Raw genomic sequence first — 13,286 nt, 5'->3', positions numbered from 1 at the left:
TTAAAAGTAATGGCTGAAACAATTTCAAGTCTCACAACTAAATAAACATAGCACATGTTCTTGAATAACAAACATGTTGCTTTGATTTTACGGGGATTTTTTTTGGTTGTATTGACTGTGTTCAGGAGGGGTATCCAAGCTGAACACCTGATCGATGGGCATATATGCATTGCAGATGCACCTCTGGAAAGCCACACAGTAAGCATTACAGAACCTAGTATCAGATCCTTCAGGAAAAAAATGGGTAAAGAGTAATGGCGGTTTAACTTTTCACACAGGGGTAGTTTCTCATTAATAGGTATCAAATTGAAGTTGGCTTATGTCTTTAAACATGGGTAGTTTTCAGTCCTCAGGGTTTATTGTACCCTAATTGTGGATATTCTGTTTATTCGGTATTATGCTAACTATTTCTGTAATTATATTTATTATTATAAAGGGCCTTATTATTGTTATTATTATGCCAATAATTATTCCTTTTTAAACTCATAAAATCTTGGTCCATCTGATGTCTTGGGTACAGAGTACTGTAAGTTTATTATATAGTACGTGGATGAAAAATAATAATCCTTTTATTGGTTTTAGTATTCTGCCTTTTAGTTTTAATGACTGTCCCATCTTTTCTTGAGAGGTCAGATTTATTTTTTGCTCTATGCAGTTACATTTATATCACTTCCACTGTATTCAGTCTTTTTCATTTTCTCTGTCAGTTTGAAGCTTTCTAAACTTTTCGCATGAAAACATCTTGAGTCTTTTTTTTTACTTTCTGAACCCTTTTTGTTTTTTCTCTATCCTATTTGAAAACAGGGTAATCAGCGTTGACTGCAAAATCTATGTGATGGCATAACAGCAACTTACACAACTACTTATAACTACTTACAGTAGTTTCAGAAGTATTTCCTTTGGCCCTCCACCATTGTTCACTGTGAGGCACTGAGCAACCCCTCCAAATCCCTCCATTTCCTTTCCTGAGTTGGGTTATGTGAACTTACTGTGCGCTGAGAGATGGAGGCAGTGCAAACTATTTCTTTATTTCTGTTAATGGGAAAAACTAGCTACAGAATCCTAAGGAAAGAGGGGGCTTTTTGGAAGTCAAAAGAGATATCTGTGGAGTAGTATCCTTGTACCTTGTGTGCAGCAAACTGGAAGGATTCCATAAGATGGGGATGGCTGACATAGAAAGGAAGTACAGCTTGTTCTGTGGCTTCTAGACCATCTGCAAGTGACTTACAAGAGATGAGAGGGTGCCAAACAAAAGCACAATTGTGATATAATGGAAGTATGAATCAGTCATTGGTCTACTCTTACTGGAAAAAACAGGCAAAACCCGGGACTGTTCCTTGGGTGGTACTATGATACTTCATTCCTTTGAAAGATGTGTTTTTCAAGCACTAATTCAAGACCAGCAGTCATGTTAAAATGTCTGAAAAAAAAACGTTTTTCAGTTTAGATTGTCAAATCTTATCTTTTTATTTCTGCAGATATATGGACACATGTTATAGAAATATATAATACATGGTCCCTGGCTCCCAGTAGAGCATACTGAGTTGACTTTTGCTGGAAGCAAGTGAGTTTTACACCCATTCCTTTCCTATCAGTTCACCCCCTCCACCCTCTTTTTGCCTCCTCTTCTTGCCACTCCCTGCCTTCCACCAGAAATTTTCTTCCTTTTTCTTAGTAAAAATTCTACCTGACATGGTATATTTTTCTGCTGTAAATGATCACTTCCAGCATTAAGGTGATAAAACATACTTTATGCCTTCTTGGTTGCTCAAGAGATAACAAATAGATTTTGAAAAGCAGATGGTTGACTAGAGAGCCCTAAGGTATTGCAGTGCTAACAGGTGCAGCTCACTCTTCAGATTCTGCAATGCAAAGAAATTCTGTTTCCAAGATGAGGAAAAAAAACTAGGAGAAATAGCAAAAAGATGGACTTTAAGAGTGCAAATACATATATTTTTTAATCATGTTTATGATAGGTGATACAGGGACAGTGTTTTCATGCTGGAAGTAGACATCCATTGCCAAGAACAAGGCAAGCTTCATGGCTAAAGCAGAGTGTTGGAAGGTAAAGACTTGCACTAAATTCCATTATGGCCATTGATGTGCTGAGTCATTTGCAAAACTCTTTTCATGTCTGTTTCCTACAAAAAAGCAGGACAGTAGCAGAGGAATAACTAATGTCTTCTACAGATCACTGTGAACCCTGCTTGGGAAAAACTAAGGAAAGAAAAGTGTATTACTGTGGAAATGCTAGATACTGAGGCAACTCAGTGCATGTTTCTGTAATATAGAGAGTAAATTACTGAATACCTCAAGCAAAACAACACATGTAGGTCATTAACAAAGAAAGAAAAATCATATCATCAACATTACCTCTGTCTAGTCACATCTGTCCTATCTTACACATTTAATATGGAGTAGACAAAGTATCTATCCAGTCTTCCAGTGGTTAAGGAGCTATGTCTGCACTTCTTCAGTTCTTTATGTTTTGATTAGACGACTTCTGTGAGCTGTTGATACCTTCAGATATAATTTATACTGGGTTTTATTCACACTACCATAAATCCCAATTCAGAATGAAAATGATTGGAGAATATCAATGCTTCATTATTAATAACATCATTAGGCCCTAATTTTGTGATCTTAAGCTAGAGCTGTCCAGCTGAAAAACCCTAGTGTGTGCTTACTGAATCAGGGCTGGGAGTACTTCATTGTCGTAGGTGCTCTTAAACAGATTCAGTTTTGGGATAACAGAGGACTATGAAGTGGTGCAACCTTTCTCTAGCGGTCTGAAGAGTTGTCCTTGCAGAAGCAAGTAATTTATACAAGTCAACAAAATCAGTTTTTTGCATTGCTGGAAGTAGAAAATATAGAAACACTAATTTCTAGCCTTCTAATTTGAACACTGAAGAGTAGGGCAAAATAAAGGTAAAGGAAACCAAGAGGATAACTAATCAGAATTTTAGCTAGTAGTGCAAAATGAGGAAAGAGCAGATAATGCTTGGGGATTTAATGTTCTTACTGCCCAAGCATTATATATTAAAATCTTCAAAATGTAGATTACAAGGAAAGTGTTTTGGTGTGTTTAGTCATATTAGAAAACAGATTGGTAACCATAGTCACATTTTAAAATTAATGAATACAGGAATAAGAAAGTAATATAGATCAATAATCTTATGGAAAAGTTTCTCTGGGAGTTATGGAATCTGGTGCATCATATCTCAATTTTTCCGTAAAAACATTTTTCCATTAGTCATCAGGTTGATGCAAAGTTTATACAAATTGGAAAAACAAGTCATAAGGCTATAAAACATTTCGAAAAGTTAAAATGAAAAGATAAATAGGATGGAAAACTTTCTGAGAACTTGGAAGAAAAGGAGGTAATGGGGAAATTTTTTTCTGCTTTTGTTTAAAAGATAGGATCTTGATGGAGAGTTAAGCAGGAAGAATACTGTAGCCAACTATGAATATGTGGTACTGTTGGAGGAAAGATTGTTCTCCTGTTCCTGTTTTCAGGCAAATCGCCCTAGATGTCCTGGTCCTTTGGTTCCACGTAATTATCAGCTGAGTTGAAGGAGCTCTCCCTATAGCTGTGAGTAGTAATGAGGGTTTAGCATTTCTTTGTACATCTCTACTAGGATGTGACCTCTCTCACTAGAAGATTCACCTTTTCATTATAAAGGTGTTACTTATTTTCTGCATATTTAAGGCATCACTCAGGTTACTGTACAATCCCTTCACTGTGAAGCTGTAGAAAATGCAAGCCAACTGAAGTTCCAGAGAGCTTCTTTAGCCTTGGGATGTGAAAGGTGGTCAGTGATGGAGGTTTCAGAGCTACTTGGGCAGGAGTTTTGAAGAAGAGCAAAAGAATGGATTCATTTAGAATTGTACTTAGCATATTGTATAAATGATGCAAGAAAAGCAGAGAAATACCACAAACATCTCCACACAGGGAGATGTCAGAGACAGAATGAGAGCTGCCATTCAAAACTGTGATGACATTTGAAATATAAATAGTTGTAAGGCAGCGATGGTGTCCTTTTATGAAGACATTTGTTCTTTCCATGATGATTTTCCCCCTCACACTAGCTCACCTACTCGCCTGTGACACAGAATTGATGTTACGTGATGAAATTCCAAGAGGAGTGGAAATCAGACAAAATGGATGTTTCTACAAAGGGCAGATTACCCTGTCCTCCTAGAAATAAAGGAAGTAATGGTGTGAGTCAGTCCTCAGAAAATGATGTTTGAAGTGAGATTGATAAAAAGTGCTGTGGCACAGAAGCTCTAAGTGTTGTGAAGAGGTGATACTGTGTGGCAGATTAACCTGGGATTTATGTGCTGGCAGGAGGACAGGTGCTGGGGTAGGAAGGCTTTTTATGATAAAGCAGAGTAGCTCAAAGCAGCACTGGTTTTATGTGTGTAAATGATAGACAGTGGTGAATCAAAGTACAGCAGAATCCTAAACCAAGGGATGGTGATTGGGCAAATTATAGGGGGATTTATGCTCTGTGCAGCTATAGCTCCGATGATTTGGCTATGCTTTTCCTTTTTCTCACACTTTGCCCATTTTGTATTATGCATCATGCCTATAATTGTTTTCTCTGTTGTTTCTCTCCTGACATGTTTAATCCCACAACACAGTCTAGTCTTGATGTTTTCCTTCTCCTTCAAAGAGTCCCAAGGGAGAAGCAAGGAAGGTAGATGTATTTGACTTTGGAAAATGAGTTGATGCCAGTTGCAAAGGAAATAAAATATATCACAGGGGTCTGCTGCGGGGCAGGGAGTGAAAATATTGCTTGTTTGTGACAAAGGATTGCCTTGAAGACTGCTTCAGCTTGATCAGTCTGAAACCCATGTCTCACTGTTTCCATTACAAAGGCTTTAATGTTCCTGTTTCTTTTGGAAAAGGACTTCATCTATTTTGAAATAAATCCAAGGCTCCCCAAATGTACTGTTTGCTTTCAGGCCCAGCACATGAGAGCTGTGCATCAGGGTCACATTGCAGAGGAGTTAAGAGAATGTACATTCTTTAGGTCGTGCGCCAGGTTAACTGAGGCGTCCGCACGTGACCAGCCCCATGGTGGCAGAGGAGCCACAGAGTTGGGCTCATGCAGCGTGTGCTACTTCTGCAAGGACTTGGGGTGTGGGGGCATTCGGGCAGCACAGCTGTTCCCCAGTACATGCCCATGGCTCCTCCCCAGCCCCGGGCAGTGGATGCAGTGTCGTTAGCACAGCAGAGGACAAGCTGTCAGGCTGTGCCTGGCACGAGGGACCACAATATAGGGGAGAAGCTAAAGCACTCCCCTGCACAGGTGGTGGTGTGCTGCAATGAGTGACTGCAGGGCTGGAATTGGATGAGGACGTTCAATCTGAACAAGTGAAATCCAATAGATCTTTATTTTGCGTGGGGCTCATCTGGTTTGCGTGTAGCAAGGCAGGACTTTAGGACCTGTATTATGCATAAAGGCAGAATAGTGTATATATGATGCCTTCTTGCTTTCAGATCTCTAACTCCGTGCTAATCATTCTTTCAGTGGATCTCAGACTGGATATGTTCATTGGAGTTGATCATTACAGAGGCTTAGTACATCAATTCAAGTTCTCAGCAAACAGTGGATCAGTATCCCCTACAAGCTCCCAGTGGCTTTCTATGCAGAAGACATAACTTTCTGACATGTTTTTTTTTCCCTAATCCTGAGATATCCTTAATCTCTTCCAAGCATCAATCCCCATTTTTCACTTTGCAGCAGAGAACTATTTCAGTGCATACCTGTGGAGCTCATTCCTAACTTATCATTTCATATTAATAGTTTAACCCAGTGTTAAAATACTGCTTCAGTCCTAATATGTAGAAAGAAAGAAAGTAAATTCTCCCTCTGAAAGGGACAATACAGTCTTTAGTTAGTGGTGGCCATCTTTGATAATGTATCCCTGGTGAAATATTTAAAGTTTAAGGTCTTTTTTTATTTTTCTTTTTATTTCTTTAGCTTGTTTCTGTATTTACATCAACTGCTGATGCTTTTACCTTAGATTTTTTTTGTTTAGAAATCTTACAGGATTTTTTTTAAAATTTCTATTTCTCTAATTCAGCTTTTGAAAGATATTCTAAAAACCCCTCATATAAGATGAGCTCAAGTGAACTGCTGCCAGCAGGTAATTTCTTTGTTCTGTAAGTGGGCTTTGTATTTTACATATGCTAACCATCATGTCCTGCAACAACTGCTTATAACAGTCCATCAATCCAGAAAAATACATGTAAAGGTGACAGGGGTGTTTGTACTGCTAAGTTACTGATATGAGAAGATGCCTTATTTCTAGGAGATCATCCCCCTCCTCCTTTGTTAGCTTAAAAATGTCTGGTTTTAAGCACGTTTGGCAGAAGGGGAGGGAGTGCAAGGAGACACAATTCCTACAGGTGTTTTTTTAAAAACAGAAATGAGACAGAGGCAGAAACTGCTGTTACTTGTGGGATGACTTGTCTAATTCAGATAACCTCTTGCCTGTCACCATATCCAGAGGTAGTTCAACAAAGCAGCATTGTTTTGAGATTAAAGATGAATTGCAGGGAAAAAGACACAAGTTCTGGTCTTCAGATAATACACATGAACTTGACAAACTGATTGTAGTGTCTGTGTCTTGAATTCTTTATCTCTGAGAGAAGAATTAAAATACATGTGTGCTTCAGAGGATACCTGAGATACTTCATCCATTTGGAAATGATTTTTCTCCTTTAGGAGACAGATGCTTTACCTTTTCCACGAAAAGTTGTAAATGTTTCAGAAACAATTAATGAAGCTTCCTGATATCCTCTTGGGTGAGGAAATATGATTGCTGTGGGAAAACTGAGGCAAAAATCTGTCATGTGAATATTTTATTTTAATAGTTAATGAACAGGGAAAAAAAGTATTACTGTAAAACACATGAGCAAGATTGCGGAAAACTTTGGCAGAGAAAGGTTCTGAGATAAATTCTGTCTTGATTGGCATCTCTTGAAGGTCAAAGTGTCTACCCAGTGTATAAGGCAGGATTAAATTTGGCTCATGGTGTAAATACAGTCAGGAGACTTACCTCTTAATATACTTAGTTTCAAAATGCACATACTGCATAAGGCAGGCTTGCAGAGTAGAAGTAAATACTTTGAAAAGTGACTACATGAAAAGATAAACTTCCTCTGGTTTCACATCAGCAGTTTTTTTACCATTACTTTTTACATGAAAACCACCAGCCTCTTGTGGCAATGGCAAAAGAACTCGAGCAAAATGCACCACATCATCTTGAGGTATTGGTGTTGTGTACAATTAACATTTCCTATTTAAGCATTTGGAAATTGAGACACAGAAATGTAGCAGGTCACACAGCAAATAAAGTGGCTATTGAGGAAGAAAAAAACAGATGCCCTGACCTTTTCCTCTCTGTTTAAATCAGAAGATCCATAGTCCTTGGAAGCACACACATGTCCTTACAGTTCAAGCTGATTTTTGTTCTTTCAGGCTCTGTGTAACCTCAGATGATCCAATTGTTTTGACTCTCTTATCCCAAGATCCAAGTCATAAAATCACTAATCCTAGGTAGTCTCAGTTCTTCAAGGAGAAACCTCCCTATATTTTTTTTTTTCAGTTCCTAGTAGATTTTAGACTGAACACACACAGAGCAACGTTTTGAACTGCACTCACTACATGTTATTGACAGATTATAATGGTATGGATATGTATGTACCAGTATGTATTGAAAAGTTAACTGTAGTATCTGCGGCAATCCCTTTTCCCCATTAGACATCTAAAGCTTTTTATCAGTTCAGTAGGTAACTACATCTGTTAGTAAAGCATAATATAAATCAAGAAAAAGGTAAAAGCTTCAGCTCGTAGGAAATAAAAAATTTATTGTGAGAAAAGACCACCCATAAGCATCAGGTAATACTAATGCTAAATGGTCATTTTATATTTCTGTTTGTTTGAGGGGATTTGCCTTTTTTTTAGGATGAACTTCTCAAAAGTCAGCAATTGCTTTATGTGCGTGGAAGTCAATGAGTGGTGTACCATGCAGTTTAGATGAAACAGACCAGTACCACCTATTGTAAAAAACTCACTCCTAAATAAAGCCAGGCTCATTTGAAAAAAAAAACCAACAACAAAAACCCAACCAAACAGAAAACCCCAGCAACAGCTGAATAACTGATACACACATTTGCTTTTTTGTTCCTGAGTCAGATAAGGGAAGGCAATGAACAGAAATGGGAATTATTCATAATCAGGGAGAGTTGGTGCTTTCCATCACCCTAGCCTTATTTCAAAATTGCTTGTTTTTTTAATTGTCTTGCAGCCAGCTCATCTGTGCACCCAGAGGATTTTCCTCTGGCCTTTTAAAATCTACAAAGTTGTTGAAAATACTAGACAAGAACCCTCTTCTCTTTCTACTTGCTTATGCCATTTCTAACTGGTAGCACAAATAGAAATAAAAGCTCATTCTTTTAGGTTCTTCTAGGAGAAGAAAGTTGATGAGGAGAGCACTAGCCTTTTGAGGTCAGAAATCACAGATCAATTCCCCATCAGTGTCACAAGATTTGGACTGCCTGGTTCCTCTCCCTGGATAAGGTCAATGTTCTCCAGGGCAGTGCTCTTCAATTCTCAAGTTGTCTAGATGTTGCATGTGCCTGAACCCTGATTATGCAGTGGGATTAGTTATGATAACTGAGAGTTATCCTGGTTTTACTGTATTTCTGTTCTTCAGAGTGTGATGAATGTCTGTAGTTTCCCCTGGCATTCAAAATCTGAATGGTCCCTTAGTTTGTAGATGAGGGGAAATTCACTTACTGGTGGTGTTCATGATATATATGTGAACTGACCGCTTTCATTGTGGCCATGTTGGAGTCTGGAATCTCTAATAACTGTTTCAAAAGCAGACTTAAGATGGAGGAGATCTGGCTACCAACTGGTCTTTACTCATTAGAAATAGACATTTGTGCTCTTTGTGTCCCTGAGCTGTAAATCAGAAGGAACAATCCTCGTTTTGAATGCCATGCTTATTCTCAGCATGATGTGTTTGGTGAAGAAGGCATTGAAAGAAAGCATTAAGGCTAGGATAACATCAAAGAAAATGCTTCAATTTTTATTCTCTCTTCCATGGTGGATTAATTAAAACTGAATGAAACACCAGCAAACTTAAAACCAAAAACAAATGTGCATGTGTAAACTATGGCAGTTTATTCTGAAAATCAAAGTAAAATCTTCCCCCTCCCAAGCCATAGTTCTAATGACCTAATGTTTGAACAACCTAATCCTCTACCTTGCTTGCTTTGATGGATGTTCTCAAATTCTCTGACCAGCCTATACGGTTGCTTTGAGGTCTTTGATGTCCTTTTGCTTGGTTGCCTTTCAGAGCTACAGCAGGTGACTCAGACCTAGTATCTGCTGATATTACATTGTGTTTAGAACAGGATGTCACTATATTGCACCAACCCTCTCAGTAGGCTTAAAAGTAAAACACATCCCCTCTGAGCACCTAACACGTGGTGGTGACTATAGGAAGATGGGAAGTAGGAGCTTTTGAGGACGAAAGGATTTAAGTAGACAACCTCACTCTATGCCCTCCTTTGAATTAAAAACTGCATGGCACAGTATCCTTTTTATAAAAAAGAAGAAAGAAAATATCTTTTCTTTTTTCCTATGCCTTTGTGCTTTATTTTATTTTACAATAATTATACCCTGTATGGAAATATCCTGTCCAGCAGGCAAATATTGCTGTGGAATACAATCCTAAGCTCCACCAAACCATTCCCGCAGTCCACACGGGGCTGGCTTCTGCATCAGGACACACCAGAATGGCCACAACAGTGAATTTCATTCAACTGGAACTATGAGATGCTTTTACTATTTGACAAAAATAAATCCAGAGAGTAACTAAATGACTTCTCAAGTAACAGTCAAGGTAAAATATGTGTGCGTGAAAGAGGAGTGTAAAAGTCAAATCCTAAGTAGATAATGTGGAAGCCAGTTGTAACAAACAGCTTACTTTTCACGTGTTCAATGAAGAAGTGTTTAATTGTTTTCCCAGCTTTATGAGGTGAGGTGCCTAGTAATGCATTTTTCCCATGCGTTATGTTGCAAGGGGTTTCTCATGTGTTATGTGGCAAAGGGGGGCTGCTGGTTGAAGCAGGCATTGTGCTACTGAATTCCTCTTTAATCTTAGGCGAGTTAGTGATTCTGTTTATGTTTTGTGAGCAGAGAAGAGTGGTAAGGTTTCTGCCTTAAACAATTTGAGAGAATTGTTGATATATTAGGGGACAAAGCATGTTGATAGTAGTAATACATTTGTCTGAATAAGTGCACCAGTATTTGGCACATAGTTATTAACACCTTTGTGCACTCCTTTTTTTTTCTCAAAGATGATGTGCATGCACACAAATAAACCTACATTTCAACTTTTATTTCAGTGTATGGCTATGGGGAAAGAGGACAGACATCCAGTTGTACAAATCTAAATACATCCTAAATTATTTGTGGCAAAATCAGTTTTTTGGACCTTACTGATTAGAACAAGACACATAGTTATTACTGAGGATATCAGCTGTAGGAAAGAAACACTGTCTCATCTTTATACCACATATCCCATTCTTTTGTCAGCTTACATTATAAATAAATAACAAAGCAATTTGACACATGCCCATTGATTAAAAATAAAAGTTGTCAGAGTGAGAGGAGAAAGACAAAAATATGAATTATTAATAACAATATTAAGCAATGCAAAAAAGATGCTTAACATGCAGGAAAGTCCCTGAAAAGTTACTTAGTGAAGGGGAAAGGAAGGACAGCCATGAAGGCCTTCCCTCCACTACTACTTTGTCTTTTCTCTGCTGCTTGGGCCCTTGGAGGTCAGGGTGACCATGTGGAAGAGAAGGATGAGTCTGTTAATTTATGTAATCTTGTTTACCTCATCTCTGGTATTTCTGACATGTACTGCCTGCAAACATGGAAACATCATGTAAGGTATGGAGTCGATTTATAGCAATTGTATTGTGTCATAACTTGGATTGACCATTTTCTATTACTGACTAATCTTCCTGGCAGTGGGGTTTGAACGACCAGTTGACAACACTGACACATCAATTGGACAAGTTGAGCTAATTTATACTCTCTCTAAATTTTGTGTATCACACGTACCTGTGATTTAGTGTGCAGATACTAAGGTATGCATAAATGCTAGTAGTTTGTGTTCTGTACTTTGTGATGCTCCAAATGATAAAACATAAACAGTACCCTAGTAGCTGGCATGATTATGCATTTCTTTTCCCACCTTCTGTCGCTTATTTTGGTTGCAACTATTCAAATGCTTTCATTTATCAGACCAGTTTGAATGGCTGTTGGGTATATTGACCATCCTGGCAATACTTAGTTTTCCATCTGTGAAGATCAGATATCTTTTTTTACTGAAGAGAAAAGGAGGAAAAAAATATACTATTGAAGAAAAAGAGAGACAATTGCACAACTTTCACAAAAGCTGTGGGAAACCCCTTGGTGACAAATTTGCTGAAGAATGCTCTTGCCCTAAAGCAGGTACAGTGTGTGCTATCACAATAGAATAGCTAATCAGAAAGTTTTCCTGGTAGTGGTTGAAGCAATGCTGTCCCTAGAGAAATATCCTATATTAGACTTCCTCGTGGCCACTCTGAGCATTGTATTATTTGTAGCTGGGGAGATGACATCATCTTAAAAAAAAACAAACCTGCAGGAGCAGTAAGGCTCCTATGCTGAGCTTATGATGCTAATGTTTTGAATTAATAAACTGTTGATGAATTCACAACATGATCTCCCAATTATTGTGCATTAATTCTGGAAAGCTTCTTTTTATGCATCTTTGGTTCAAGTAAGGGCTAAGCACTTGTAGCTTTTGTGGATTTCATGAAATTCCAGAAATGCTCAGAGCTCCTGAAAACCGGGGTCCAAGGATCTTCTCACTGACATTCAGTTGCACATAGTGCAGGTGCCTCCATCCTCATTTGGACTCCCTTTGCAGTCAGTTGGAGAATATTAGGCACTTAGAGGTGTGATTCAGCCTGTCACAAAGAAAGGCATCTGAAATACTCCCTCATACAAGGGATCACTTCTGTTCGTAGATTATGAAGTCTGAATGAAGACTGTAAACAGTTTAAAAGCTTTCTGAGATTCTTCTGTGCATGTTGCTGAAAGCTTAATAACCAAAATTAGGGAGTTGCCCTAGAAATGTTAGTCTTCACTTTTCTGTTTCTGTGTGTAAATTGGGAGTGCTGTGCAGGTTTACAGGTTATGGGAAGATGGACTTTTCTTACTTGATATGTAATTATGATGATGTGACTAGTTATTAGCTCCTAAATGGTTTGCATTTACATTTATGAGCTCTTTTTAGTTTCACATACAGTATGAGTATAGATTAGCACCGAGTGGTTATGTCTCAGCATGGGTACCTTACACTATTGCTAAATTTGGCTGTATATGAAATTATTGGTCTCTCTTAAATATTAATTGATGTAGCCTGACTCCCTTTAGTACTTCTAATCTGCTGTATCTGATCCCCAAGGTTTTGATGAACATTAATTTGTGCATTAAAAGACTGAATTTAAGTTAATTTCATTGGTTTGAAAAAGTTACACATACCAATAGTTGCTTGACAGAGCTCAAGTAGAGACCAAACCAAGTGAAAGGAAATGGCTTCTGGGGCAGAAATGAGATGATGGAAAGCTGCCCTTTCTCACACATACCCAGAACTATAAGCTAAAGTCAGAAAAAAACATGTAAAGAGATCCTAGCATATTATGCTACTCTCTATTGGGACTTGAAGGCAATAATTTCTTAAATTGTTTTTGTCTACTGGCACGATATGTAGCCTTATTCTAAAATGTTGTTCAAATGCCTGCAAGGAAATCTTTAGACAGTTGAAATTATTTTTCCTTTGAAAAGGAGATTCTTAAGAAAGCAAGTAGGCTTTAAAATTCAGCAAGGAGGGTTAAGACAACATTTGATAAGGAATTTTAAAAATCTGGGAGAAAGCACTTTAATAACACCATTATAGTATTTTTCATCAGTCTTACTACACCCATGTGCAGTATTTCAGCTCTGTAAACTGAAGCTTATTTATGTTAAATGATTTGCCCAATATCTTATCATGGGTGAGTGGCAGGCCAGAAATGGAACCCAGGAGCCCTGATTTGATTTCTTGTTGAATTCAGAGTCAGTATACTGCCTCTGAAGGAAAAACACTCAAGAATTCAACAGTAGCACTCTGCTTGAGGAGTCTCCCATTTCAATAAATGT

The 13,286-nt window shown here is 38.0% G+C and overlaps 1 protein-coding gene across 25 annotated transcripts in view; it reads left to right on the top strand.

The window, feature by feature from the left end:
• The window catches only part of ZBTB20 (zinc finger and BTB domain containing 20), a 530,641-nt gene that overhangs the window by 190,781 nt on the left and 326,574 nt on the right, over window positions 1–13,286 (top strand). For 3 of the 25 annotated variants that reach the window (XR_010428071.1, XR_010428057.1, XR_010428055.1), the window contains one exon: window positions 1,479–1,564. The exons of the other annotated variants lie outside the window; for them this stretch is intronic. The gene's annotated coding sequence lies outside the window, so the exon portion shown is untranslated. The remainder of the gene's footprint in view (window positions 1–1,478; window positions 1,565–13,286) is intronic. 25 annotated transcript variants of the gene reach the window in all.

Source organism: Pseudopipra pipra, chromosome 2 (assembly GCF_036250125.1).
Source record: "Pseudopipra pipra isolate bDixPip1 chromosome 2, bDixPip1.hap1, whole genome shotgun sequence".
Taxonomy (NCBI): Eukaryota; Metazoa; Chordata; class Aves; order Passeriformes; family Pipridae; genus Pseudopipra; species Pseudopipra pipra.
The sequence above is the reverse complement of the archived record's forward strand: the minus strand, read 5'-3'. Positions and strand labels throughout refer to the sequence as shown.